We start from the raw sequence: 27,355 nt of genomic DNA, 5'->3' as shown, positions 1-27,355 counted from the left end.
CCCAGCAGGACCTTCCTGCCAGAAGAGACATTGATTTAAGCCAGTATAAAAGTAAATGCAATGGCTCATCCTAGACTTTACGACAGTCTGAGCAGATGAGGGGTCAAAAGTGTATCTTTATCAAGAGTGGAGTCTTCTAGTCAGGGCCGGTCTGGCTTTTTGGCCGCCCCAAGCAAAAAAAAAACCAAAACGGGGCGGCCAGAACGGCAAAGCAAAAAAAAAAAAAAAAAAAAAAAACCTGCGGCGTGGCCGGAGCGCGGGTGCAGGGGGACTGGCTGGGGCGGGGAGCGGGAGGGAGAGAGAGAGAAGGGGAGTGGCCAGGGCTACAGCAGGGGCGCTGCCACGCGGCCCCTCCCGCTGCGTCGCCTCCTGCCGCGAGGGCTCCGCTCCGGTCGGCGGGGAGGGAAGGAAGAGGACTGCCCTGCAGGGCGCTCTGGTTCTCCGCGCCGCCGCCCCCTACAGGGCAGCCGGAGCGGAACAAAAAAAAAAAGCGGCCGTGCCGCCCTAGCATTGGGTGGAATGCCGCCTCGAACAATCTGCCGCCCCAAGCACCAGCTTGCTCAGCTGGTGCCTGGAGCCGGCCCTGCTTCTAGTGTCCAGAGGGAGCCAGGGGGTGAGTAGGTTTCTGGACATCCAGGATATACGTGTCCAGGATACCTCAGGATGAAAAGCAGCAATAACAGTATCATCCCACTGTACTGCTCTAGTGCCTCTCATCTGCACACATTAGCTCAGTCATTTACTAAGCCTCACTCCAGCCCTCTGTGTGAGGACGTTATTATTATCCCTACTTCACCGATTGGAATGCTAATGCCCCAAGCACCCAGTCACACTCTGATTCAAGTCGGTAACGCTGACTTCAGTGTGAACAGGGTTGGGTCCTCTGAGGGCTGCTCTAGGTTGTTGACACACTAGGTTAGTGGCAGAATGGGGAATAGAACCCAGGAGTCCTGGTTTCCGTCTGCCAGATGCCAGTCTCTCCGCGGTAAGAGTTCAGGCTACTGCTAATGAAACATTTAGCATAGGGGTTTCAAGAGGGCTGGCCTAAGCGTGCTCGATGAGCAGATTGCAAGCCTCTGTGATGCAGTGGTGGGGTTTTACCCATAAGGCTGTGAGGACAGTTTTGGATTCCCTGCAAGCACAGGCGGAGCATTTGAAACAATACGTTAAGTCCCTCAGTGACTAGGGCTCCTTCCCTCTTCAGAACCACGCTGGGCTCTAAGGAGTCAGAGCGAAGTGCCCGATCTCTGGGAGCAGTGGTGCAGGAGCACTGGGTATAGTGCTGGAGCCACGCCGGAGCTCCGCACGGTATTTCAGGCACTGGAGTGATGCTCTGGACTGCTCCGGCAGCACTCCAGCCCGCTCCAGGAATGCTGAGCACCCCCAATCCCAGCTGAAGTCAACAGGACCTGCAGATGCGCAACATGTCTGAAAGTCAGGCTGCATCCTTGGTACCGCCCCATTCCCTCCCCTTTCCCTGTCCATCACCACCGCTGTCTCCACTGTCCACTCGGTCCCTCAGACTTAACCGTCTCGGTGTTGTCTGGGGGTTTGTGTCTATCCTTCTGCCCCACACGCAGATTCTGACAGAATCCTGCTGCCTCTTCCCCTGTGAGACGCCCCTCAAGCTGTGCTCTGGGGCGCCCTTCCTGGTGTTCTGCACAACGAAACGTTTGACAGCCAAGCACCAGGGGATGAAGGGGTCATACAGGGAAGAGGATTGTTCCCTTCGAAAGCTGGACAGCCACTGCTCCACAAACCTCACTTCATGTGAGATGGAGCTTGGTAAGTGTATGACTGGGATTATATGACGGGGATGCCTGTGATAGCAGGGGACTGAACCCATGAGGTCCCGTCCAGTCCTATGTTCCTACGCTCCAACCCATACTCTCCTTTGGGGTCCCCCTTGTCTCTCCCTTGCTTCAGCGCCTCAGGACTTTGTCATGCCATTCTTTACACTCAGGAAACATCTAGCGGCTCTTACAGGGGAGGCAGCACATCCTAATGGACAGAACACTGGCCTGAGACTCTCGGAGACCTGGGTTCTATTCCCCAATCTACTGGATGACCTTGGGCCAGTCACTGCACCTTTATGTGTCTGTTTCCCTATGTATAAAAAATAATAATGATTCTGACCTTCTTTGTGAAGGCTGCCCCCACTGATCCCTTCTCAGACTCTGCTTGTCTCCACCCTTATGCCTGATCTCTTCTCAGCTGTACCAAATTTGTCAGAGCGAGGCTGTCAAGTCAGTGCTGCACACACCTGAGCTTAGGATGACGAATGGTGCTAGCAGCAAACAGAGAGAGCCGCACGTGGCAGAGAAGGCACCACCTGATTATGGCTGCAGAAAGGAAGCAGCAGCAACGTAGCCATTAGTCACTTAAAATAACTGCACAGGAAGTTTGAATTTGAGGAAATGGCCCCTCAACCTATTTCTTCTTTCGGCTCCTGATTGCCCTGCTATTCGCACATTAAAAAAACCCCAAAAGCCACCAGAAACTTTTAAATAGCCCAGCTGAGCACAGAAGTGCTCTTTCTAGTCATCCTTTTGCAGCAAGAAATTGAGACACCAATGCTCATTTCACGCCGGTTTCACATCCGTGCAACTCTGCTGACTGCCTGGAAGGATGCCAAGTTTACACTGGCGTGCGATCAGAATTAAAGTCCGATGGGGGCAAATCAGTTGGTGTAAATGGTCATAGCTCCATTTGAGCCATGGGACGGCCATTGCTTCCCTCGAGAGCCTATTCCACCCGTCCCTAGTTCACCCCGAGATTCACTCCCAAATTCTCGTTCATTTCATTTCACCTCCTTTCTCCAACTTCTACCCACTTTGGCCCACGGTGAGTCATTGCCCCTCTGGTATTCCCAGCTTCTCGTACCATGGGCTGCGACCAGGCCAGACCCGTACACAAAGCACTCAAACATGAGCACTTCAGCCCTTGTGACAGTGCTGGCGCAGGATGGGGAACGAGGGGTTTGCTGATCAGAGGGCAGAGGCCCATGTGCGTAAGCATGAGGCTGGAGGGCATCAGAGCAGCAGCACCTTGCTCCCTCCCATGCTGGCGTTGGCTGTGTGGGGATTTAGCGACAGTGCAAATAAATGGGAAAGTGAAATTGCTCCTGCCAAAGAAAGCTCCAAGGAGCTTTGATGTGCCCAGCAGGCACTTAGAGCCACACCAGCAGGCGGGAGGAGCCCACTGCACTGATTAAATGCCTCCGAAAGAAGCAGGCAGTGGGTAACAGCAGGTGTCCCCCCCTCGCAGGTTTGCAACAAGCCCCTTTTCACAGGCTGGAGTCACCCAAGCTTTGCCTAAAGCCGGGCAGCACTGCCTGCCTGGCATGAGCCAACAGGGCACCCCGATTCGAATTCCACACAGCACGCTGCAGCAGCCTTGATATTCCTTACGGCAACGGGGCTGGCGGAGATTAGAGATGCCAGCACGGGAGAGTCCATCTGGATCCGGGTCAAGACGGGGAATCACACGTGAGGGGAATCACACGTCAAGATGGGGAATCACACGTCAAGCTTGGAACTGCGGCCTTGACCTCTGTTCTAAAGATAAAGGCAGACTAAGGTAGGCGGCAGAAGGCTACAGGCTGGGCTCAGCCCTGGGCCGTACTTCGGCAATGAGTCACGGGCAGGATTACACCTCTCCCTTTCGCTGAGACACTTCTCAGCCATTTGTTACTCAACCCAGAGCCTTGCTGAATCCCCAGCTGCGGTAAGACAATCACACACCAGCCGTGACCGGGCCAGGATTTTCCCCCTTTGTTTCTGGCCACACAGACCTTGCTACTCCCATCCACGCCTTTGCCCCTTCCACATTACGCTGCTGCAAAGCGCTCTCCATGGGGTGCACTGGAAATCGACTGGGGATCTGCAGCTATTTGGGCAAATGGGGTTTCTCATTAGGAGCACCTGACCCTAGTACTCCGTGCTTGGCACTGGCTGCCTGCAGGTTCCCAGTGGAGTCCAAGGTGTGGTTGGTGACCTAGGGAGCCCTAAACGGCCTTAGATTCCCCCTTTTTGTGACACCTACGCCCCCCTGCTATGCCATATGTACGGCCCTAGCTGCATTTGCAGAGCCAGCGAAGCTGCATCTCCCTTGATTTAACAGAGAGGGCTTCTGGCAGGGTGTTTTCCCGGAGAATTTGGAATTCATTGCATCCAGGATCAGAAATACCCCAGATCTGTTGCTCTTCAGGGCACGCTGCAAAAAGCCCAGCTCTTTTCTTAGGCTTGGCCCACCACTTTAATGCAGCCACCTCTGGGGAGGAATGCAGCAGCTGTTTATGGCCCCGACTCAGCAAAGCACTTAACCAGAAGCTTAATTTTAAGCGTATGCTTGAGTGCCGTACTCATCCGGGCCTGAGAATGTTGTGTCCATTTCACTGACGGGAAATATAGAGACTAATTGACAGACTGTAAATATCCAAGCTGAAAGGTGGCTGAGACACAAAGAACTCAGACCTCTGCTCTTCCCAACAGGTTCAGGGGTCTTTAATGATCAAACATGGCCCCATGGTCTGTATTCATCAGAGAAAACACCACCTCCTGCAGCACAGTGACCCCTGACACCCCACCGGGCAGGGGTAAGTCCTCACGCAAAGGGAAAAGTCCTACCTGATGAGTCATTTATTCCAATCCGATTCTCCCTACCTTGCTGGAAAGTTACAGCCCCGCAGCAGGGTACACTCCAGAACATCAGCAATGGAATGCCTCCCGCGGCGCCGGCAAACCCCTACCGAGAGCTCGCCAGTGGGAAAGCGTAGTTCCGACTCCTACCCGGTGCCTGTTCACGGGCCTCCCTCCTTAATTATCAATTAAAAGCTTCTAAACACACCACTGGGCTAATCTGATGTAATTATTGGATTAATTACATGCCGAGGACTAATCTAAGTGTTCATTTTAAGAGGTGCTGCTGCTGCTCCAGGCCAGCCACGTGAGTCAGCCCCGCGGCTGTTCTCCAACCCACACAAACAGCCCGAGCTGCAGCAGCAAACGGCCCTGCGGGTCTCTGGCAGAGCAGCGAGGATCTCGGCCACCGCAGGCTGCTTGCCTACCACCTGCGCTTGTGTCTGGACAGCTCACCCCCTGCGCTCACAGGGAGTCTGGCCTGGGTGAGGGCTCAGTGAGGCGCTCGGGATCGGGCCGATCATTACGATGGGCTGCATGCCCACACAGGGGAGGAAGAATCTCCCCCCGCCCCCGATACTCCTGTGTGGGGTACCCCAACCTGGGATCAACGATAAGTGCTGCACATCTGCTACTCCCTTGGGAGCAGGTGGGCAGGGAACTGGGTGCAGGCTGGGGAAGGAGGGGACAAGCTAGCAGCAAATCGCTGTTCCCCTGGAGCACCGGGGAAGCCAGGCAGGGACTGTGCCTCCAAGGAGCATCTGAGCCAGCCCGCCCCCAGCGGCTATTCCTGCAGCTCTCGCGTTGCCCCCGGCCCCCGCTCAGGGCTGGGCCCCATGTCCCCATGTTATTCAGTTCAGATCACCCACTGGTCTTAGATCTCTGCTCGGGACACGCAGGGCCATTGGTGCTTGCCTGGCCTGGAGGGTCTCTCTCTGCCACTGGGTGCCAGAGGCACAGAAGACATACGCCGGCCTTCTCAAAGGCCCAGCCCAGCCACCTAGTCATCAAGGGATCTCGGTCCAGCGCCTCGGTCTCCTTCAGAGTCAAACACTAGAGAAGGGAAAATCAGAGGCAAGCAGCCTTGCAAGGCTGCAGCCAATGCACCGAGGGCGCCCGGGGCTGCCATGAAGCACTCAGGAAGGGAGAGACGTCATCATGGCAAGGGGTCTACAGGGATGGCCAAAGGAACCAACGCCCCCCAGGAGATCTGGAGAGCCCCAGGAGATCGGTAGCAGCACAAAGGGGAAACTGCAGATTCCCGGAAGGCAGCTCCTGGAAACGGCGTTGGGGGGACGGGATTATTCTGAACGTCTGTTCACCCACCCACCGAGCCTGTCTATTCAGCTACCTGCATTTCTAATGCCCCCTACCCCAGTGCCCAGGTACCTGACCCCACGGAAAAGCCACATGGCATCTAGCAGGCACACAACTCTCTGGTACTCACCCCATTAGAACCGCAGTTCTGCAAGGGGCAGGGGAGACCTCAGTGCTTGTCTGCCAGAGAACGTCATTGGCTTCCGGTGCTTACAGGGGTGGGGGCTCAGAGCAGCCCAGGCGATGCTGCAGATGCTCCGATCAGGGATCCAGAGCAGGGGGAAGGGCAAGAAGGAAAAGGTCTGACAGGTAACAGTGATCAACATTGCAGATTCCTGCTACTGCCGCCAGTATTTCAAGTACGCAGGAGAAAGTGATGGCAAACTGACCGCCCCCCTCCCCTCCATTATAACGGCGATCTCAGGTGGGCACCCTCCCGGGACGTCTCAGAGGGGAACATAAGAACGGCCATACTGGGTCAGACCAAAGGTCCAGCTAGCCTAGTATCCTATCTTCCAACAGTGGCCAATGCCAGGTGCCCCAGAGGGAATGAACAGAACAGGTAATCATCAAGTGATCCATCCCCTGTCGCCCATTCCAAGCTTCTGGCAAACAGAGGCTAGGGACACCATCCCTGCCCATCCTGGCTAATAGCCATTGATGGACCTATCCTCCATGAATTTATCTAGTTCTTTTTTGAACCCTGCTATAGTCTTGGCCTTCACAACATCCTCTGGCGAGGAGTTCCACAGGTTGACTGTGCGTTGTGCGAAGAAATACTTCCTTTGGTTTGTTGTAAATCTGCTGCCTATTAATTTCATTTGGTAACCCCTAGTTCTTGTGTTATGAGAAGGAGTAAATAACACTTCCTCATTTACTTTCTTCACACCAGTTATGATTTTATAGACCTCTATCATATCCCCCCTTATTCGTCTCTTTTCCATGCTGAAAAGTCCCAGTCTTATTAATCTCTCCTCAGAAACTGTTCCATACCCCTAATCATTTTGGTTGCCCTTTTCTGAACTTTTTCAAATTTCAGTATATCTTTTTTGACATAGGGCGACCACATCTGCATGCAGTATTCAAGATGTGGGCGTGCCATGGATTTATATAGAGGCAATATGATATGTTCTGTCTTATTATCTATCCCTTTTCTGATGATTTCCAACATTGTTAGGTTTTTTTGACTGCCGCTGCACATTGAATGGATGTTTTCAGAGAACTCTCCACAAGATCAGTTTCTTGAGTGGTAACAGCTAATTTACACCCCATCATTGTCTATGTATAGTTGGGATGATGTTTTTCAGGGTGCATTATTTTGCATTTATCAACACTGATAAATTAGGGGAAGAAGCAAAGGCAATTCTACACGGGATGTCAAGACATGTTGACACAAGTAGCCCATGCAGGTTTGGCCTCGACCCTGCAAACGCCTAGGCCTTTAGATCAACCTCGCTACATCGCTCAGGGCTGTGAAAAATTACGGGCTCTGAGCGCCATCAGTAGGTTGACCTCCCACACACTGCAGATGCAGCCAGGTCTGTCGATCTAGCTACCACCTCTTAGAGAGGTGGATTAACTATACCAAGGGAAAACCCCCTTCCATTGACACAGGAAGTGTCTACACTAGGACTCTGCAGTGGTGGTGGAGCCGCAGCGCTGCAGCTGTGTCACGGTAGCAGCTGTCATGTAGACACGGCCTCGCACATGGCTGACCTTATTACCGTGAGTGCGGAGATCAGTGGGAGCAAGGTGAGCAGGTGTGTGTGTGTCTGTGGCACTGGGATCTTGGAGAGCTACTGCACATGCCGATCCAGCCAGCAGACTCTCCCCAGATCAGGCCGCACTGGAGGAAGGGAGAAGTTCAGTGTAAAGAAACTGAGTTTAACTTCCGGAGTTTCACAGATCCTCAGCTGGGGTCAATCGGCATCGTTCCACTGCCGTCAACGCGGCTCCACCAGCGCGGGATCTGGCCCGCTGGAGAATTGAGAAGAATCCTAGGAAACCTGCACACACGTCTTATCCCGTTTGCCTGGAGATGAACAACGCCTTCCGGGAGCCTTTTCTGCTATTAACCCCGCACGCAGCGGGGACACTGCCGAGACTTCAAACACGCTCTCTGGAGGAAAGCAGCCGGCGACTCTGACCAAACGCACGCTGGAAGGGGCTGACGGGAAAGCCAACCCAACAGGGACGAGCTGCCAAGGACGGGAGGGGAAATCATCCTGAGAGGAAGAAGAACAGAAAGGCAACCGGCTGAGCCCTGAAGGAAGCAGGGGGGCGTGGGATGCAGGTGGATGCACTGAGCAAGTACAAGAGTTGGGGTCCCTGAACCAGGAAGGACCTTTCTCCAGCCTAGCCCACGAGGGGCCACAGAAGTCAGCGAGAAGGAGCGGCCCAATCCCAGTGGCCCTGGTAAGGCAGAAGGGGCAATAACGTAAATCCCTTGCACCTAAATTGTCCTAGGCCGCGTCTTAGTGCAAACGCATAGTGACTGCCCACTCCTAGCGCGGGGGCCGGATGTTCTTGTGGCTAAGGCACAGGGCTCTCGGGAGACCTGGAGCGCAGCCCTACCTCTGCCACGATCTTTTGCGCATCCCCCGTGTCTCAGTTCCCTCCCTGTATAAATGAGGATGACGACCAACCTCACAGGCTCAATTCACGCGCGTGAGGGCAGCACTTGGCAGCTGCTGTAGAATGGCTCGGTGTTGCTTTACGTCCTACAAGGGGGCAAGGTCGACTGGTCCCCCCTTCCCACTGCCTGTATTCTAGCCATGGTGAGCGCTGCGTGTTCATGACTAGGGCGAGCAAACACAGACCCTGGGATCGGTTTGGCTGTTGGAGCATGGCTAGCAGGACATTTGGGGCCTGATTCCCAGTACCGGGAGGGGGGGGGGGCCTTAGCACAGACACAAGGACGTCTGCATGGGCTGTTTCCCAGTGGCAAATGCCTGTGGCTAGGTACGTGCCCTGCGTGTGCTAAACAGGGATCTGTGCAGGCAGGTTTGCAAAAGAGGGAGAGTTACCCCTGATGTCGGGCTTCTCATCCAGAGAGCTCAAAGCACTCTCTCCTCAAAAGCCCTGTTTTCCAAGATGGGGGAAATTGAGATGGAGAGAGTCAGTCAGACTGGATCAGCTCTGAGATCAATCTTGTCTGGTATTTTGTCTCCAGCACTGGAGGCTTCAGATGAAAGTGCAAAACACCTTGAAGCAGAGGAGAACTGACCTGTCCAGCGTCAGGCAGCAAGGCTGGGACAGAGGGGAGACGAGAACTCAGGCCTCCTGACTCACAGCCATTCATTCTATCCATTGGCCCACACTGCCTTTTGGTCCCTGTCTGGGTAAAGGCCACCAAGCCCTTCACACTCCCCCACTGAGGGGGTAACGCCAGCGAGACATTTCTACCTCCACTCGGCCCCGTGCAGAGCCCTGACAGAAGCTCCTCTGCCTCTCATTAAAAGACTGAGTTTCCAGAAAGGCTCCAAAGCGGAAGAGAAGCAACATGTGTCTGCAGACACTCGGGCACGTCCGTGCTGGAGCCTGACGGGGATGTGCCAATGACGCCCTGCTGCGACGAGTGATGGGAAAGCGCCGTAAGAGGAGGCACTTCCCTCCCGAGTGCTGCAGAATAGCATGATCGTAGGAACACAGAAATGGCCTGCCTAGACCTTGAGAGGTCATCTAGTCCAGCCCCCTGCACTGAGGCAGGACCAAGCAAACCTAGAGGATCCCTGACGGGTTTGTCCAGCCTGTTCTTTAAAAACCTCCAGTGACGGGGATTCCACAGCCTCCCTTGGCCGCCAATTTCAGAGCTTAACTATCCCTAGAATTGGAAAGTTTTTCCTACTATCTAACCTAAGTCTCCCAGGTTGCAGATTAAATTTACTACTACTTGTCCTATTTTCAGTGGACAAGGAGAACAATTGATCCCCAGCCTCTTTTTAAAAGCCCTTAACAGATTTGAAGACTGTTATCAGATCCCCCCTTCAGTCTTCTTTTCTCAAGACTAAACTTGCCCAGTGGTTTAAAACTTTACCTCGGAGACCAGGTTTTCTAAACCTTTGATCATTTTTGTTGCTCTCCTCTTGACTTTCTCCAATTTATCCACCTCTTTCCTGAAGTGTGGCACCCAGAACTGGACACTATATGCCAGCTGAGGCCAGGGGTGAAAGTGGGCCGGTATGGTCTGGTACGGCGTACCCAGCCGATGGCGGGGGACGGGCAACGACGTTAAAGCGCTGCTGTGGCAAAGGACCCTCCTTAAAGCGCAGCCGCGGGAGCGGCTGGAGGCCCCATCCCTTTAAATCGCCACCAGGGTGCCGGGCAGTGCAGGCCAGGCAGCGTGGATGGGCTGGCTGGGGGAGGCTGACCCGCAGCCCCGCCCCTTCCACCTGAGGCCCCGTCCCTTCCGGGGGCCCGGAGCCAGGCCCCCGTACTGGTAAGAATTGAATATTGCTTTCACCCCTGGCTGAGGCCTCACCAGTGCCGAGTAGAGCGGGACAATTACCTCCCACGTCTTACATACGACACTCCTGTTAACACACCCCAGAATGAGATTAGCCTTTTTCACAACAGCATCACCCCGTTGACTCATGTTCAATCCGTGAGCCGCTCTAACCCCAGCTTCTTTTCAGCCGGACGTTGCTGCCTAGCCAGCTGTCCCCCATTTTGTAGTTGGGCGTTTGATTTTTCCTTCCTAAGTGAACTATGTTGCACTTGTCTGTATTGAATTTCATGCTTGCTGTGGCCAGTTCACCAATGAGCACAGAGACAGTCAGACCACAACAGACCCATAGTCCATCCAGTCCAGTATCCTGCCTCTGACAACGACCGGTACCAGATGTTCAGAGGAAGCAGATACAAGATAAGCTGCCCCCACACAGCTGTCATGCTGATCTCTCCGGAGGGGTCCGAGAGACGTCTTGGTAACCCAGCTGTGCCGGCAGCTCCTTGGCAAATTACATATCCAGAAAACAGAGGCTTCCTAACAGCAGCGCTGCAATGAAACTGGTGGAGACACCAGCGGTGCTAGCAGGAGTCCCCCCTCCCCTCATGACACCCAGCAATCTTTCCGTTTTCTAAGCAGCGCGCCCGTCCTCCTGCGGACCCTGTGTGCGTCCCAGGCAGCCTGGTGAGCTTTCAGCGGACCGGTTCAGCCGCAGCTCGTGTTCTGCAGCCCCAGGCCCAAGCCACAAAGTGCCTTACAGCATGACAAACAATAGGCCCGAGCCTGCTAGGGATATCGGTCACTCCTACTGTCTTCACTAGGAGCAGAGGCCGCTCAGCACCTCCCGTTGGGCGTTCTATGCACCGAGGGGTCTATTCCGTTCCGCTAGAGGTGAATAGGAACTGGGTATCCACTTCCCCCACCTCCCAAATGCAGCCACCTCTGGGGAGGAATCGTGCCAACCACAACAGCGGTATCTACCTTTCACAACAGTTCAGTTTCACATTGGGGCCAAAAGATGGCACCTCAGCAGGACGGGCCACCCTGCACAATGCTGAAGCTCTGAGGGCAACGATGATCCAGAGGGAAGACGGCTACTTATGAAGGGCCTGATCTAACTGCCACTGAAGCTAATGGAAAGAGGGTCCCGATATGACCAGTGCCACTTCCTGCAGCACCCTGGATGCTTCCTTGGAATTCCTTCCCTGCAGACACTGACTGGCCAGAGCCTGCTGAGCAGATGTGCGCTCCTCTGCCACACCTCCATCAGGGTCCATCATCCACAGGAACCAGGATGCAATCTGACACCCAACGGCTCCCAAACTTCCATCCAACACAGGATCCAAAGGGTTAAAAAACAACCACCACCTACCCACACTTCTACCCTGCTTTTCAAAAGGAACCCCTCTCTCCTCTGCCCACTGAGCCATCCACACGCTATCACATGACAGCTGCCAATCCTGAAAGCAGCCTGGGGTGAATAACTCTTAGACAAGCCAGCACGCAGGCGGGGAATGCATGAAAAAATAATGATAATGTATATTTTAACCACATTTGCTTCACTTCGCTAGATGCTTTCATATGGCACACACCATCCAAGAGCAAAATGCTAGTGACAGACCCACTAATAATAGGGTTACCAGATAGCAACTGTGGGGGGTGGGGGGTAATAGGCGCCTATATAAGAAAAAGTCCCCAAAAACGGGACTGTCCCTTTAAAAACAGGACAGATGGTCACCCTAACGAAAAAAGAGAAGGAAAGCTCATGGAATTGGTAAGCACCGTGCTACTGATCAATCTGTCACTTCTAGGTCACCAGTTCAAACACAGCCCTGCTGGGTAATAATCAAAACTCCCTACCATCTGAGGGCTCTTTGGGAGCTTAGGCCCTGCCCTGTGTTAAGCTTGCCTGCGGGGGAGAGGAGGGACTGGAGGGAGGAGGCAGTCTACGTGAAAACAAGACAAGCAACCAACTCCTACCACAGCCACTGGTTACTGCTTCAGAGACAAATCACCATCAATCTGCAAGAGATCGCATGAGCTACAGGTGCCAGCGTCCCCCGCGCTAGGGAATTCCAAGGTGTCGGGGACTCACCCCCAAAAGGCAATTTCGCAATCACGAAAACTGGCGCGACGCGGGGCATAAATAGGAATGCAAAAATGTTAACGTGCGTGTGACCATTGCCGCTGCACACGTGGCTAAGCCGCCCATCCCCGCGACATCGGGGCGTACCAGACATGCTTTGCATCGGGAGCGACTGACGTTACCTAAGCACAGGGCCAAATGGTCAGGCGAAGTCTGAGTTTTTCCCAAGTAAAAACCAAGGAGGGATTTCAGGATTCGGCCCACGGGGAGAAATAGACAGCATGATCCCACCCCATACAGCACCTAAACTTTAAAAGGGGAAAATCCTAGCAGGGGGAATGCCACAGTGCCAGGGAGTCGAGAGCCCACAGTACTTGCACCCTATTCCCGTCTCAACTACTCCACTGTGAGCAGCGGGGGCGTACAGCAGCGTAGCCCACAGGAGGGTTTGACCCTGCGTGTAGGTTTGAATGAATGGGGATGGGCCTAGGACTCCATAGATGCCATTACATGGCACACAATGGCCACTGGGCACTTCCCAGAGCCTGAGATTCCACTGTGATTTGGTCTCATTTTCTATCCGCTCAGCACAGGTCTCGCTGACCTACACAAGGACAACCAGCTCCCAGGGCAACAGCAGAGACAAACCCCAGATGCGCCTGCTCTGTAAGCAACTTGAGCCCTTGAACGAAAGGCGACCCTGTTAGCTGTACAGGGCTTATGACACACAGTCGAGCCGTTCTGATTCTGTCCAGTAGACGGCAGTGCTGCACCCATACCAGGTTAACACAGCAGGCATGGGTGTACATGTACAGGAGTGAGTTCATGATGGCTCTGGAGTCTGAATTTAAGCCCAGCTGGCTGGGAGGCACAGCACAAACTCCCTTAACCAACACCTATACCTGCGCTAACCCCCAGGCATTAAGCCCCATGGCCCTGGCTTCTGAACATACAAACAGGAAGCCCTCTGCAAAAAAACCCAGCCAGGCTGCAAGCAGTGCATAGAAACACGCAGCTGCAAATGCACTGAGGACTGGAAGAAAGTCTGGGGATGGGGCAGGGACGCGGGAGTCGCAGAGCCAATGTGGAGGGGGTTGCTTTCCTACTGATTGCAATGGGTATGCATGAGGGGCTGACAGGGATTCACTAGCCCTTCCCCTCGCTCCGCCCCTCCCGTTCCTCAGTTACATTACTCAAAGCAGACAGATTTCCTGAACCTATAAAGTCATTCTTGCCTTGCAGAGTATTATTCCATGGAAAAGTACTAACTATGGGGGCTGATCCTGCTCCCACAGGAGTTCCACCACTGACTCCAGTAAGGTTCTGGCCCTGCTTTACTGATGGGCTACGTACACTAGAGATTGATGGAGGAGAGCAGTGGCCCTTCATAAATTCATGCCGCGATCTCAATTCTGGGCAGTCCTGCACTGCTGTATGGAAGGTCAGAACATGTCCAGTTTCAGGGGGGAACGGAGGATGCTCCATTGCTCGAATCATTTAAAACGAGACAGGATGACGCCCTAGGAATCACACCAGAAGGAACAATCCTGCAGCGGCCCCGGAGACACAGACCAGCTGATAGAGGGTTCTAGCCGCTGCGATTCAGTCACTGGCATGCAGCAGCCGTTGCGTTCTCGGCAGGCGGCTGCTCTCTGCAGAAAGAGTGCGCTCCATTTAGGCTCAGCCCCGCTTTCGCACTGCCAGAGGACGCAAGCATCCGTGGGAGGAGCGGACTTGGTCTCTGTAGCTCAGTTTGTCTACACTGCACTCAGAGGCACGACTGTAGCAGCTGTAAACCTAAGCTAACTTCCATTTTAGCGAACTCGGGTCCCAATGAAAATTCCACACCCCTGAACAACGGCGTTCGTGCTGTCTACACAGAGGGTTAAGATCGGTATATGTCGAAGGCACAGGTACCGCCTCGCGGGGTACCCCGTTGGCATAGGAGCATCTCCACTTAAGCGCGAGATTGGCGCAGCTGCAGCGATGCAGTGTTTTAAGTGCAGACCCGCCCTTAGGAAGGAAAAATGAAATGCACAACTACAAAAAGGGGACTAACTGGCTAGGCAGTGGTCCTGCTGGGGGTTACAGTGGATCACAGATTGAGTCAACAGGGTGATGCAGTTGTGAAAAAGGCTAATCTCACTCTGGGGTGTATTAACAGGACTGGCGTATGTCAAACACGGCTGGGAACTTTCTCGCGCTATTTGGCGCTGGTGTGTCTAGCTGGATACTGTGTCCAGTTCTGAGCACCGCCCTTTAGGAAAGAGGGGGGTAAATTGGAGCGAGTCCAGAGAAAAGCAACAAAAGGGATCAAAGATTTTGAAAATCTGACCTATGAGGAAAGGTTAAAAACTGGGCAAATTTAGTCTTGAGAAAAGAAGACTGATAATAGTCTTTGATTCTGTTAAGGGCTGTTATAGAGAGGATGGGGATCAATTGTTCTCCATGAGCCCTGAAGATAGGACAAGAAATAATGGGCTAAATATGCAGCAAGGGAGACTTGGGTTAGTTATTAGGAAAAAATTCCTAACTCTCAGGGTCGTTAAAGTCTGGACGTCCAAGGGAGGCTGTGGAATCTATGATTCTAAGTCCTGGCTCCGAACCACATGCTGATCCCCTAGCTCTCTCGTCCCATTGATTAGATGTGCAGGAGAGGGAAAGGCACCCACAGCTCAAACAGAGCTAGGATTTGCCAAACTAGGCCACAGCAAGGTCCAGACAGGTCAGTGTCCTGTCTCCAGCAATGGCTAATTCTGATGCTCCCGAGGAAATTCCCACAATGCACATCTCTGTGCGTTACTATACCACAGGGGCAGTGTTTCTACTGGCCACATCTAATGAGCAGCTCCTGGCCGCGTCTCTTGTGATCTCAGCCTAGGGAGAGCCAGTGCAGAGATGTTCCTAGAAACACAATGCTTTTTAACCCCCACATGGCTACTAACTGCAATCACATCCCGGGACCCCAGCCGCGAGTCCCTGTGTCTCGGATTAATTATGTGCTGCATCCGAACGGATCTCGTCTAAGATTGCCCTGTTCCTGCAAACCACCATGCACTGTTCCCCTCAGACGGGCATGGAGGAGTGCACAGCCCCTGCCATAGATGGGCACTGCCTGCCCAGTCCTCTGCCAGGCTGAACAGTAAATTCAGCAAGGCTGAGGCTCTGTAACAGGGATCTACACCCCCACCCGACATCACAGGCCTGCCAAGGGCACTGGGCTCATGGCCTCGGCCTAACGGTGCCCCAGTTTGCACAGGGTCGACCATCTCTACTCTGCCCTCCTTCCCCTTGAGCTGCTCCTGCGGCTGTGGGTCAAGCATGCCTGCCTGGCAGCCTCGCCTCTGCCCCCGCTGAAGTTAGGGGGACCGAAGTGGCCCCCTCCCTCCCTGACTCCATCTGCAAACATACAGGGCCCGATTCTGAGCTGTGAGGCTCCGTGAGTGCAGCCCAGGAGTATGTCAGGGCTTCCTGCCCCGAGCGCCTCCTGACTTCTGTGCTGGGGGGTGGTGGCTCTAACCCGGGGCAGGTTCCCACATTCACCTCTGGACTCTGTTCTACTCTGCTTGGCCTCTTACTCCCTGCCCATCACCGTGGCATCTGACTGCCTTCAGATACATACAGCGGCTTCATTCTCTCTGGTTTATGGCCAATGTCCTCGACCAAACCCAGACAGTTGGTTCTAACTCCCATGGGGTGGAACAGGGCCCTGCACAGCCCCACAACATGGCCAACAGTGGCTTATGGCAACGTTTGCTCCCAACCTCTGTCCCTTTCCAAGCCCCAGGAACAGAGCAACTGAGAATCTGGGCCCCTGGCTCTTTCCACACCACGCACTCTCTCTGTGCTTCCTCCACCCCGACCCTAGGCATGCATGGCCTTTCTGAGGTGACACACCAGGCCACACCCCTCTCATCACTGGGATCCCTGCTCAAGACCCCTTCCCCGACACCTACAGGAAATTAGCCAGGCAGAGATTACACTTAAACTGGAAACTCTTTGGGGCAGGGACCAAAGAGTTCTGGGTCTGTACAGCAGCTGGCGCGACAGGGCCCTGATTCCTGACTGGGGTTCCTCGGCGCCACCACAGGACAGAAGTCAGGGATAGTCGAGAGACACACAACAACCAAGACAAAACGTGCAGCCTCCAGGGAACCAGTCTTTGCTCTGACCCTGGTCTGGGGCTTGGCCCCCACCCCTGGTTTCCTTATTATCACTCAGACTATAAGCTCTTCGGAGCAGGGCTGTGGGCCAGACATCCGCTGGCGTTGGTCCATTCTCAGATCAACGGAGCTAGGCTGAATTACTGGCCCTTTGTCTCCCGATCGGTTTGGACAGCACCTAGCGCACTGGGGAGAACATATCAACAATAGCAGCTTGAGGGACACAGCTGCAGAACAGCTGACGGCTATAGGAGTCAAGGGATACGTGAGGAACGGGGCCAGACACGCTGCTTTGGGATCGCACCCTGCCACCTCCTCCCCAAGGCCAGTCTCCAAATCATCTGCAGGGCAAGCGTTGTGACAGATTCATAGACTCCAAGGCCAGAAGGCACCTGGCCTCCTTTCTCACACAGGCCGCAGCGCTTCCCCGAAACAATCCCTGTTTGAGCTAGAGCGTCTGACACACCGGCAGCGCAGCGTCCAAAGAGCACTGCGCCCTGCGTGCCACGCACACAAAACAATGCCAGGCTGGGCTCCACACGCAGCGCAGCTCTGAATGGACCCCACCACACACACCACATATGCCTCTCACTTCGCCCCTCTTCAGCATCTCAGGGTCCTTGCAGGGCAGACCCATTAGACTAATGGTGGCGGAGCACCGATGGAACGTGGGCGAGAATCTCTGCGTGTACTAAGCTCTGTAACATACACAGCACCTCTAAGAGCAAGGGGAGCTGCAGAATTGCACCGATGTACGAAGAAATAAATAGCTCCTAAGTGCAGCTCTCCACCTTGTCTGCTCATCATATTTATTTACAGGCATTTCTTTCTGGGAAAAGAACCCAGATCTCTTAACAATGATGTGTCTCTCTCACACACACACCACACCCCTGTAAATCACCACACATATATACCCCACACACACCCCTGTAAATCGCTACTCCCCCGTAAATCGCTACACACACACACACGCACCGTAAATCACTACATCCCCTGTAAATCGCTACACACACACACCCCCTCCCCCGTAAATCACTACACCCACCCCGTATATCGCTACACACACACACCCTGTAAATCACTACATCCCCTGTAAATCGCTACACACACCTGTAAATTGCTACACACACACACACACACACACCCCGTAAATCACTACACCCGCCCCGTATATCGCTACACACACGCACCGTAAATCACTACATCCCCTGTAAATCGCTACACACACCTGTAAATTGCTACACACACACACACACACCACACACACACCCGTAAATCACTACCCCCATAAATCACTATACCCTCCTATATCGCTACACCCCCCCTGTAAATCGCTACACACATACCTGTAAATCGCTTCCCCCACACACACCCCTGTAAATCGCTACACACACACACACACACACACACACACACACCTGTAAATTGCTACAGGCCATTTGTTGGTATTTCCTAACCTAGGGGCAGGCAGAAGACCTATTCAGAAAGCCCTGAGTTGGTGATGGACTTCAGTGGGCTTTGGCTCCTGCCCCTACTGCGCTGCTGCAAGAGTGGAAAATAATTAAAGCAACAAACCCAAGTGTGCTAGGGCCCCGCTACGCTGCAGCATCGGTCGCTAAAAGCAGTGATTGGAGTTGCTCTCAAACTCTCTAACAGAGGCCATCTGATCTGCAAAGCCCCAGCCCGATCAGTGACACATCTGAAAATTCTAATAATATCCCATGTGCTCAGCTGGCGTGTTGGGGGTTCACAGTCCGCACCGGCACGGCTTACTAGATGTCTGTCAGCCTTGCCCAGACATATATGTTCTGACACTCCCCATACACAGCAGCAGGATCTCCCTAATGTCCCACCGGTGATATAGGTAACTGTAACATCTGCAAACAGAGCAAGCACCGGGCTGGCCAACATCTCGGCATCCCTGATGGCTCTGAGAGCCAGAGGTTTGAAGCCCACTTGTGGATAAACAACCTGGGAGGCAGCGAGAACTCGAGAGAAGCTCACTCGAAGTCTGCTCTATCCCCCGGCTGTGCCGACCAAGTGATGTGATTGCCACCAGTACACAGGGCTGAAGGGTGTGTGTGTGTGGACGGGGTGGAGTTAATGGGGCCACTCGAGCGAGAGAGTCAAGAGAACCGTATTCTATTTCCAACACCGACACAGACCTTGTGGGTGACCCTTGGGCAAGTGGAACAGGGACATGCTCAGCTGGTGTAAATCAACACCATTTCCGTTTACGTCACTAGAGCCAAGCTAATTTACGCCAGCTGAGAACCTGGCCCTGATTCCTTAGGGTCCCATGCTGCAGCGTCTCCGCTCATGGAGTCTCCTAGGGATGGGGAGTTGGGCCATAGAATCACAGAAATGTCGGGCTGGAAGGGGACTCGAAAGGTCATCTAGTCCAGCCCCTGCACTGAGGCAGGACTAAGTATGATCTAGACCTGGCAGGTGTTTGTCTAACCTGTTCTTTAATACCTCCACTGACCAAATTTGTTCCAGTGTTTAACCACCCTGACAGTTGGGAAGTTTTTCCTGATGTCCAGCCTAAACCACCCTTCCTGCAATTTAAACCCATTGCTTCATTGCTTCTTGTCCTGTCCTCAGCGGTTGAGGAGAACAATTTATCACCCTACATAACCTTTTATGTATCATAGAATATCAGGGTTGGAAGGGACCTCAAGAGGTCATCTAGTCCAATCCCTGCTCAAAGCAGGACCAATCCCCAGACAGATTTTTGCCCCAGATTCCTAAATGGCCCCCTCAAGGATTGAACTCACAACCCTGGGTTTAGCAGGCAAATGCTCAAACCACTGAACTATCCCTCCCTCCCATGTACCGGAAGACTGTTATCATTTTCCCCCTCAGTCTTCTCTTCTCCAGACTAAACAAACCCAATTTTTTCAATCTTCCCTCACAGGTCATGTTTTCTAGACTGTTAATCATTTTTGTTGCTCTCCTCTGGATTTTCTCCAATTTATTCACATCTTTCCTGAAGTGTGGTACCCAGAACTGGTCACTGTACTACACTTGACGCTGAGTAGAGCGGAAGAATTTCTTTCTGTGTCTTGCTTACAACACTCCAGAATGTTGTTTGCTTTTTTTGCCAGTGTTACATTGTTGACCATAGGCGTGCACAGCCCATTTCATTAGGGTGTGCACCCAGGGAGCCCCACCCTAGCCCCGCCCCTGCCCTAGTCTTGCCCCCATCCACTTCCTCCTACTTCCTGTCCCCTGACTCCCCCCCTCAGAACCCCTAACCCCCCCCTGCTCCTTATCCCCCCAACTACCTCCTCCTGGGACCCCTGCCCCTAACTGCCCCCCAGGACTCCACCCCCTACCTAAGCCTTCCTGCTCCTTGTCCCCTGACTGGCCCCCTAGGACCCTACCCCCTACCTGTCCCCTGACTGCCCCGCCTCTTATCCACACCCCCGCCCCCAGACAGACCCCCGGGACTCCCACGCCTATTCAACTGCTCCCCACCCCCTGACAGGACCCCCAGAACTCCCGACCCATACAACCCCTGCCGCTCCCTGCCTCCCCCAACACCTCTCCACACCCCTGCCTCCTGACAGCCCCCCCAGAACTCCTGACTCATCCAACCCTCCCAGCTCCTTGTCCCGACCACCCCCTCCAGAGACCTCCCCCACTAACTGCCCCCCCAGGACTCTCCTTGCTCCCTGTCCCCTGACTGCCCTGACCCCTATCCACCCCCCGCCCCCTGAGAGATCCCGGGACTTCCATGCCCCATCCAATCCCCCCTGCTCCCTGACTGCCCCCTCCAGAGACCCCCCATCCCTAACCACCCCCCCCCGGATCCCACCCCCTATCCAACCCACCCTGTCCCCTGACTGCCCCCACCCCTTATCCAACCCCCCTGGCCCCAGACCCCTTACCATGAGATAAGGCTCCTAGCCTCCCCGTGGAGCCAAACACTGCCCCGCGGGAGCGCGCAGCGCTGGCCCCCAGAGCACTGCGCGCGCGGCAGCATGGCTCCAGGGGAGGGGGGAGCGTGTCTGCCTCACCACGGAGCCAAACGCTGCCCCACGGGAGTGCGCAGCCCCGGCCCCCAGAGCGCTGCATGCGCGGCAGCATGGCTCCAGGGGAGGGAGGAAGGAGGGGGAGGGGCCGGCGGCTTCCTGCGCTTGGCCGGGCGCTCCGGCCCGGGAGCGCAGACCCCGCGGCTTGCTGCACCGGGAAGTGGAGCCATTTGCCCACCCCTGCAGTAGGGTGTGCCTGGGCACACCCGGCACACCCCGTGCGCACGCCTATGTTGTTGACTCTTATTTAGTTTGTGATCCACTCTATCCCCTAGATGGTCTTCTGCAATCTCGCCTTCCCAGGCAGTCATTTCCCATGTTGTATTTGTGCAGTTGATTATTCCTTCCTAAGTGGAGTACTTTGCATTTGTCCTGACTGAATTTCATCCTGTTTTTATTTCAGACCATTTCTCCAATTTGGTAAGATCATTTTGAACTCTAACCCTAGCCTTTGCAAACTTTACATGTTTGCGGACACAATGGGTTTGCATCTCCCCCCTCCGCAGAGGAAGTCAGAGGTGCTGCCCCACGACCTGTGTGGATCCTGCACTGGCTTTGGGGTCACCTGCACCTCCCCACTGATTCCTTGGAGCAGCAAAGCTCTGCTGCAGCCATATAGCCAGACCCCTCTGCCTGCTGCTGCCCCTAGAGGCAATCCGCAGCACAGCAGGGCCACCGACTCGATACACTCTCTATTATCTCCTGCTGCCTTCCCCTGCTAGTTTGGAGGGAGAATCCCAAGGAGCCCAGCCAGTGCCCCCTCCACCTCCGTGGGGTTGGAGACCCATGTGGGTGGAGGGGAGCATACTGCAGAGGCTGGACGAGGAGGGCAGGGGCCCTCAGCCCGTCTACGTCTGAACATCTCCATCTCCCAAACAGGGATAATTCCCCTCTTCCACCTCACAAGACGTCAGGAGACTGACTGAATCCACCCTCGCACGGCTCACTGAGCTCCCAGGCCAGCAGCCCCAGGGCAGCACAGAGCGTCGCTCTGTGGGGATAGGAACAGGCTGGCGTGACACCCCGCCCCTTGACGAGGGCATGATGCGCTGGCAGTAAGGCAGGCCGAGGAGGCAGCGGGTCAGCGCGGCTGCTCAGTAGGACAATCACCGCGTGGCCTCTGTCATTAAATGCACCGAGATATGGGACGTACATGCATCCCGCAGTGCACAGGGATGGAGGCTTTCGGCGTCGTGTCCAAGCCATGCTGCTACCATCTGGTCAACGTCCTATGGGCCGTGAGTTGGGTGGTATCAGTCTCACCACATTCCCAAACAGACAGCTCCAGCAGGAGACCCAGGGCTAGCTGGGCCTGGTGACCGATCTAACCCCTCACCCCTAGAGGAGTCCAGGCTGGGGCACATTGGCAGGGCAGTGTGGGAAGCTGGAGAACTAGCCCTAGTCTCAAGGCCTGTCTCACCAGCACCTCTCACGCAAAACCCACCCCGGTTAGAAAAGGCTTCTGCTGTGGAAAATCGCCTCCCCTGACTATGTTTCAGGCTGGAGTGGAACCCCTCAGAGGGGCACCAGTAGCTGTGAGCAACAGGCGCTGCCTCCCAGTGTCAGGCTGAGGGACCACACAACCGACGCATGTCCACAGGAAACAACCCCCACAGCCCCGGCACCGCTAGCCATCCCTCCCTCCCGCACGCCCCCGGGGAGAACGCCTCTGCCGAGCCGAGAGCAGGATGCGGGGTGGGAAGAGATGCTGAGCATTATGCTGATGGCACAATGACGCCTACAGCCTCCAGGGCTGACAACAGCCTGGAGCAACCTCACAACCCCCCCGGGTGGCAGCTCCCTGCCACTGCTCTCCAGCGCGGACACGTGTAGAGATGCGCGGCATGCAGATTTCCAGAGCAGACTCAAACACGCCCAGACCCCACAACATTCACACCCACTGGCTTAGCCTCGGCCGCCTCGGCACGCTCCGGATGCCCACATACTGGCTCAAGCTCCACAGCTAACGAGCCCACGGTGACTTATCAAAGCCTGAATCTGCACATCCACAGCTCCTTTCATCCCCCACCTCCCCGCAAGACCCCCTCCTCTCTCCTCATCACCTCGGTGATGCCATTGTTTGTGGGGCTGCTCCGGCTGCTGCTGGTTTTCTCCTGCATCTCCTCGGCGGCTCCCCCGACTCCGGCGGCGGGGCTCAAGGTGGCGTCGGCGCCGTCCCCGATCTCTCGCATGTCTTCCAATGCGATCGTGAACTGGGCCAGCGTCCTCACCATCTGCAGCATGCGGTTCCCGGGGTTTGTCCGTTTGACAACGGCAAGATTCCAGTGACAATTAGCAGCGGGAGGGGAAGGGTGTGTGTGTGACAGAATATACAAAAATAAAAAATAAAGGAGGAAGGGGCGTGAGTGGTCTCTCCTCCTCCTACGTCTCTCGGGCCGTACAGCTGTCCCTCTCTCTGAATCCCCCTCTCTTTCCAAACCTAGGACCGCTCTCTCTTTTCCCTAGCAGGTGTGCTGCTTGCGTGTAGCTCTGCTGCTGTTATTCGGAGACACTCGGCAGACGAGAACAATCACCACCAGAGCGAGATGGAATGATTGGCAAGAACCGGGCCAGGGACTATGAATCGACACTGACACTGCACGTGCCCCCACCCCCGCCCCCATCTGATTTCGAAAAGTAAATGCGGTCTGTGTTAACGTGGGAGAGGGAAATCTTTTCACTTCAGCACATTCCCTGGGCACATGGGGCCGATTCCCCCCGCGGATTCGAACACCCATGAGATCTGGTTCTGGATCTCAGCTTTACATGCCAAGCGCATCTCTAGCTCCCATCATGAGTAGGGGGCAAGACATTATCTCTCTAATATACCGCTGCACAGTAACTCCACTGGGAGCAGGCGGGTGACTCTATTGATAGCACCAGAAAGGCTTCATAAAGGATCATTAAGGGCACAACTTAAACCCTCAGAAAAGTAGCAGAGTTGATTCTGCCTTTAACCCAAGCCTTTGCAATGGACAAAAATCAGGGCTCGAGAACGCAGCACATGCTGCAGGGCCTGTGATGGGGAGATGCACATAATGCATTCGCCTTTCAGCCAGGTGAGTGGGTAGGCATAACTGTGTGCTTGCAAAGTCTCATCTGCACAAGGACATCAGGCTGTGGGACACACCATTCTGTGCAAGCCCTTTGGCCCACAATATCTGTTGTCTACTGGACACAAAACCACCAGTATCTGCTGCCTGTAGGTGTGACAACCAACCCCCTGGATGGGCTGTCTACAGCGACCGAACCTGGGACTTCAGGATCTAAACCATGAGCTGCTGCTGCATGAGCTAAAGGGCTAAGGGCCAGATCCTCAGAGGTATTTAGGCACCTGAGGGGAGTTAGTCACCTAAACACCTTTGAGGATCTGGGTCTAAGTAAGTCCATTAACCCGCAGGCCGAAGCGGACTCATAAACCTCTTATGTGGCCCGACCACTAGAGGGGGTCAGAGAGCCACAGTCAGTGGCTCCAGCTTATGCAAGCACCCCAAATTGCCCACCGCATGAAATCCCCCCTTGGACAGTGAAATACAAACACACACCGAGGGCAGCTGGGATGGGGCAGAGAGCCAGCTGGCGTGTCAGCAGGCAAGGGGTTAACTCGGGGGTCGTCTCTCCCCCAGGGGGCGGAATGGAGCAGGAGCAGCAGCTGAAGGGCCAATCGGGCAGGCAGAGGATGGGCGGGGCACGCTCCAGAAAGAGCCGGCTGGTTCTCAGAGGGGAGAACACAAGAGTGGTCTCAAGTATCCCAGCGACACGGCCAGTTGCTAGGGGTTTACCGCCTGCGCCGGGTTTCCCTTTAAACACACTACGGGAAGGGCACAAATCTGGCTTGCTGAAAGGCTCCCCGCTCGTTGCTGGCCCAGTGCATTCCTGCCACCAGCTTTGCCAGACCCCGAGGTTAACCCACAACTTTACCCCCAGGAGCCACTGTAAAATGATCCATGTGGCCCAAGTGCTGCTGGGCAGGCAGAGAGCAGGGCTCGGGGCTTTGAGCTGCCCCCGGGTGCTTTGCTTCCCTTCCCCCTCGCAGCAGCCCCCATGTGAAGGCACGCTGCAAAAGCCGTCTGCCCAGGGCAGTGCCAAAGGGTACAGAGCTGCCTGGGGGGCTGATCTCACAGCCGCTGAGTTCAGGGAGAGCAGCAGCAGACTGACTGATGAAGCCAATCGTAAGCCCGGGAAGCTCCTGGCCGTTCCATGGAGGGCTTGTCGCTTTTCCTTTCTTTCAGGGTGTGGGTTTCTGTGGTGAGGACTCTCTGTACCAGTCCTCAGCACCGTTATTGCACCAGGCAGCCCAGCATCTCCAACTGCTTCCCCTCCCCCCCCCCCCCCCCCCCGCCCCTGCGAAAGCCCCACTGTTAGGGGAGTTTGACAGGAAGGAGGGAAAGGTTTGGAGATGTTAATATAAAGTGCGCCATCTCCTGGCAGAGAGGAACATTGCTCCTCAATCTGGAGGCCCAATAAAAATTGTTGTTGAAGGGCCACATCTGCTAACCCCTTGGAGTGTGCTTTAACCACACCCTCCCTCCTTGGGTCCCAATCCTGCGCAGTGCCAAGCCCCTCCATTCATATGGTGCCCAGCGGGAGTTGGCACAGACCAGGAAGTGCTCCGTGCCTTTCAGAATCAGGCCCCAAGCAAAAAGAGTGGCTTAGTTCCCCTTTCACCTCGCTGAATAAATAACAGTTAGTAGCTGGCTCTAGTCTCATCCTGCTACAGCACTTCAAATCTTCAAAGCAGCTGCCGAACAATCAAGAAACGGGGTCTGATCAGCTAAGGCGCTCTGTGACGTGTGGTGCCATGCCGGTGCTCTAGAAATCCACCATTCAATTAGGCTGACGCGAAGATTAGACGGGATTTACAGAAGAGAGGCCTCCCGCGAGCAGAGGGCGAGATCACTTAACTTTACACTTGAATTGACTGGTTATTCTGCGAGAAAGCGCCAAGCACGCGGCAGGCTGTCAGGCAACGCCGTTTCCTCTGCTCCGACTAATTCCTTCCATATACGGTAGTGCTGCGTGGGGGGGGGGGGGGGAGGAGGGAGGAGCTTGACCGGCTCTCACCTGCATCGCTCACTCGTGGCTGTACAGTCTCGCCACCCCAAGCATTCAAAGTTCACGAGGTTGGCTTAAAAATCAGAGACGTCAAAGCTAATGGGTTTGTAACCTTTCGGGTTCACTTGGGTGATGCACCCACAAAGGCTAGAAACTTTCCATTAAAAAAAAAAGAAAAAGTTGAGATTTTCAAGTACTCACATGATGCCAGGTGCTGGGGCTTTAAGAACGTCAGGAGACCCCGGCTTCATCATGCATGAGCAATGCACCCATCCCAACCACATTCTACCACCGGTACGTCCCACAGCGCACTCAGTGATGGCTGGGACATCGTCTCTATTGTACGGTGGAGAACTGAAGCACAGAGAAAGTGAGGGGCTGAGCCAAAGACCACTAAGAAGACTCCCAGTGACTCTGCCTCAAGCACTTGGTGATGTGCCCAAGCTCACAGAGGGCACCTGGGTGTGCCAGAGCCAGGAATTAAACCCAGCTCTCCTGAGACCCAGTCTAGTACCTCACCCAGAGACGCACGCTTCCTCAGACTGGAAGCAAGGCGTAAATGTTTAATAGTGGACGTAATTAACCATTGGAACAATTTGCCCAGGGTCGTACTGGGTTGTCCATCACTGGCAATTTGTATCAGGGAAGTTCTGTGGCCTGTGTTATACAGGAGATTAGACTAGGTGATCACAACGGTCCCGTGTGGCCTTGGAACCAATGAATACGCGGCCTCTTCCTGTGCAAAAGACGCCACATTTAAAACTTCAGTTTTATTAAAAACAGCCGAACGTCTCGGCGGACAAAGCCCAGATCTGCCTTGGGGGCGAGAGGGAGATGAGTGACGATTGGATATAGCCACATTTAAATAACCAGGAATCAGGTGGAGACAGTAAGGAGGAAAGGAAATAAACAGGCTTCAGATGGAATAATCAGCGGACCAGTGGGGAGAAGTGCAAGCAGAACAGCAGGCTCCAGGCCCTTCTCCTCCATAAACGTCGGTAGTGAAATGTACATCCATCCGCAGAGCCGAGCGGAGTTCCCGGCCCTTGTGGGAGCCTCTCCACATGGCAGAGGCTCAGTGGGGGTGGAGCTACCCCTGGGAGTGGGCGGAGCTAGCCCTGGGAGTGGGTGGAGCTAGGGATTCTCTCTGCCAACTCTCCTGGGAGTCCCAGCAGATCAAAAATCTGCCTGGGATTTGGCACAAGCAGCAGTAACTCTCCTTCCCCTCCGAGTGGGTTTACACTGCAGGTGGTGGAGTGATTTAGAAGGAGTGTCTATGAGGCGCCTCAGGGGTCAAGTTCATCCCTGGGACAACTCCCCTGAGGTCAGTGGTTTCGGTGGGGGCCAGGTGGCATGGGACTCAGCAACTGCCCTTCCACAGAGAGTGGGCAAGGAGGCAGGTGCATGACCCATCTGATCGCTGCCAGTGACTCAACCGCAGGATGAGAACCGCTGGGCTAACAATAACTTCTGCTTTATCTGACTGTATCGCTATAAAGAAAGTCGGGGCTAATACGTGGGCGTGCAGTGAATCCAAAGCGGTAATTCACTCAGGAGGGTTGGCTGAGGTCACCAATGGTTGAGAGGTTTGCAAAGAGCAGCAGAGCCAG

At 54.6% G+C, this 27,355-nt stretch overlaps 1 protein-coding gene and 1 long non-coding RNA gene across 3 annotated transcripts in view; one reads left to right on the top strand and one right to left on the bottom strand.

Annotated features, from left to right (window-relative positions):
* The window catches only part of ARHGEF17 (Rho guanine nucleotide exchange factor 17), a 256,033-nt gene that overhangs the window by 89,315 nt on the left and 139,363 nt on the right, over positions 1 to 27,355 (bottom strand). The gene's annotated exons all lie outside the window — the stretch shown is intronic.
* LOC135980955 (uncharacterized) lies at positions 3,037 to 4,847 on the top strand. Its single transcript, XR_010597915.1, has 2 exons — positions 3,037 to 3,579; positions 4,494 to 4,847. It is a non-coding gene; the product is annotated as an uncharacterized LOC135980955 (long non-coding RNA).

Source organism: Chrysemys picta, chromosome 1 (genome assembly GCF_011386835.1).
Source record: "Chrysemys picta bellii isolate R12L10 chromosome 1, ASM1138683v2, whole genome shotgun sequence".
Classification (NCBI taxonomy): domain Eukaryota; kingdom Metazoa; phylum Chordata; order Testudines; family Emydidae; genus Chrysemys; species Chrysemys picta.
This window is presented reverse-complemented; position numbering and strand designations above follow the sequence as displayed.